Here is a 1,833-nt window from a genome sequence, read left to right as displayed (position 1 = left end):
TGTGGCATTTGGTGAATAAGGGAGTTTGATGTCATTACCCTCATTTGCATCTCTTGCCGTGAGGTAGGTTCATTTGGGACTCTTGACAAGAAGAGGTCCAGTTTTGATTTGAAAACACCTATATTCATTTTGTGTAGGTCCCTCAGGCTTTTTGGGAGAATATTAAAAAGCTGTGGGCCCCTGAAACCCAGGCTATTGCAGTAACTGATCCTGAAGCATGATGGCATTGCTGGGATCTTTGGCACTGTGCAGTGTCGACACATTCTGGCATTGGTGTAGCCTTCAATGCCAAAATTTGGCACAATCCATTCCAGGATCTTCCAGATATATATTACTGCATACCTATCCCACCTTCACTTCAGGGAATAGTCTTAGCTGTTTCAGCCTTTCCCAGTAGCTGAGCTGTTGCAAAGAGACGATCTTCTTTGTGAAGCTTCGCTGGATTGCTTCAAGGTCCACTGTTAATTTTACACTACTGGGTGACCATAGCTGGGTGCTGTAGACCAGGCGACTGAGGACGAATGTCCTCCAGAGGACCATCATGGTTTCCTTCTCTCTGGTTCTGAACGTTCTCAGGAACCATCCAGCCAGTCTTGTGCACTTTGTTGCCATCCTGGTAATGTGCACTTGGAAAGAGGTATCATCACTCATGTCGATACACAGGTCCCTCACTGATTTAGGCTTTGGGATTGTAATCCCCTGTAGACCAGAGTATCCTGTCAGTATTATATTAAGTTTTGGACACTTGTAGCACAGGGCTTGGAATTTTTCAGCATTAAACTGCATATTATTGTCCTCAGCCCATCTGTAAATTGAGTCCAACTCATGCTGCAGGTGTGCAACATCGCTGGGTTCTGTATTTTCTGCAAGATTTTCATATTGTCTGCATAGCTAGCAAAGGTGGCTATCCGGGCAGCTGAGAGCATATCCGAGAGGACCACTATGAAAAGCAGTGGTCCCAAGAAAGTGCCCTGTGGAATACCACTCACTATTTTTATTCTCTTTGAGGTGGCTCCATTGGCCACTACTGCCTAACTTCTATCTTTCAGAAAGTCATGTAACCACTCTCCAACTTTTGTAGCTATAACAAGATCATGCAGTTTGTGGCATATCATACCATGATCCACTTTATCAAAAGCTTTTGCAAAGTCAGGGTATATTACGTCCACATTTGAGTTGTTGAGTAACTGCCTCAACACCCAGTTATAATGTATGAGCTGGGTCAGGCAGCTCCTACCTGGTTGAAAGCCATGCTCAGTAATACTCAGCAAGTTATTTTCTTCAAAGGATGCAATTAGTTTCCCTCTGACTATCTGTTCCATGACATTGCTTATGTGTAAAGTCAGAGACATAGGCCTATAGTTTTTGGCATCTGCTCTGCTTCCTCCGTTATGAATTGGGCATATTATTCCCTCCTTCAGTTTGCTTGGCAGCCTGCCATTTGCAAGAAAGCTCTGGAAGAGAATCTGTAGAGGTTTCACCAGAGCACACTTACCCAATTTGAGGAGGATTGCTAGGAAACCATTAGGACCAGCAGTTGAGTTATGCATCCACCTCATTTATGGCTTGTAGTATATCTTCTTAGCTAATGTCGATGTAATCCATCGTAACTGCCTTGCTGGTTATAGGTGAGGTGGCAAAGAAATCCATTGGTTCATTCACTTGTCTGTGTTCCAACGGGGTGGTAAAGGCACTTTTGAACTGGTCATTCAGTACCTCACTGATCTTGGTTAGACTATCTGTGAGGGAGCCATCCTTTTGAAAGAGGGATCCTATTTTGCGGTGTACTGAGGCTGTTTCTTTGGCATAATGAAAGAAGGCCTTTGGGTTTGA

General features: G+C 44.0%; 1 protein-coding gene across 1 annotated transcript in view; it reads left to right on the top strand.

Annotated features, from left to right (window-relative positions):
• Positions 1 to 1,833, top strand: part of LOC106884300 (DNA polymerase epsilon catalytic subunit A-like) — a 124,998-nt gene that overhangs the window by 40,839 nt on the left and 82,326 nt on the right. The gene's annotated exons all lie outside the window — the stretch shown is intronic.

This window comes from Octopus bimaculoides, chromosome 5, assembly GCF_001194135.2.
Source record: "Octopus bimaculoides isolate UCB-OBI-ISO-001 chromosome 5, ASM119413v2, whole genome shotgun sequence".
NCBI classification, from domain to species: domain Eukaryota; kingdom Metazoa; phylum Mollusca; class Cephalopoda; order Octopoda; family Octopodidae; genus Octopus; species Octopus bimaculoides.
The sequence above is the reverse complement of the archived record's forward strand: the minus strand, read 5'-3'. Positions and strand labels throughout refer to the sequence as shown.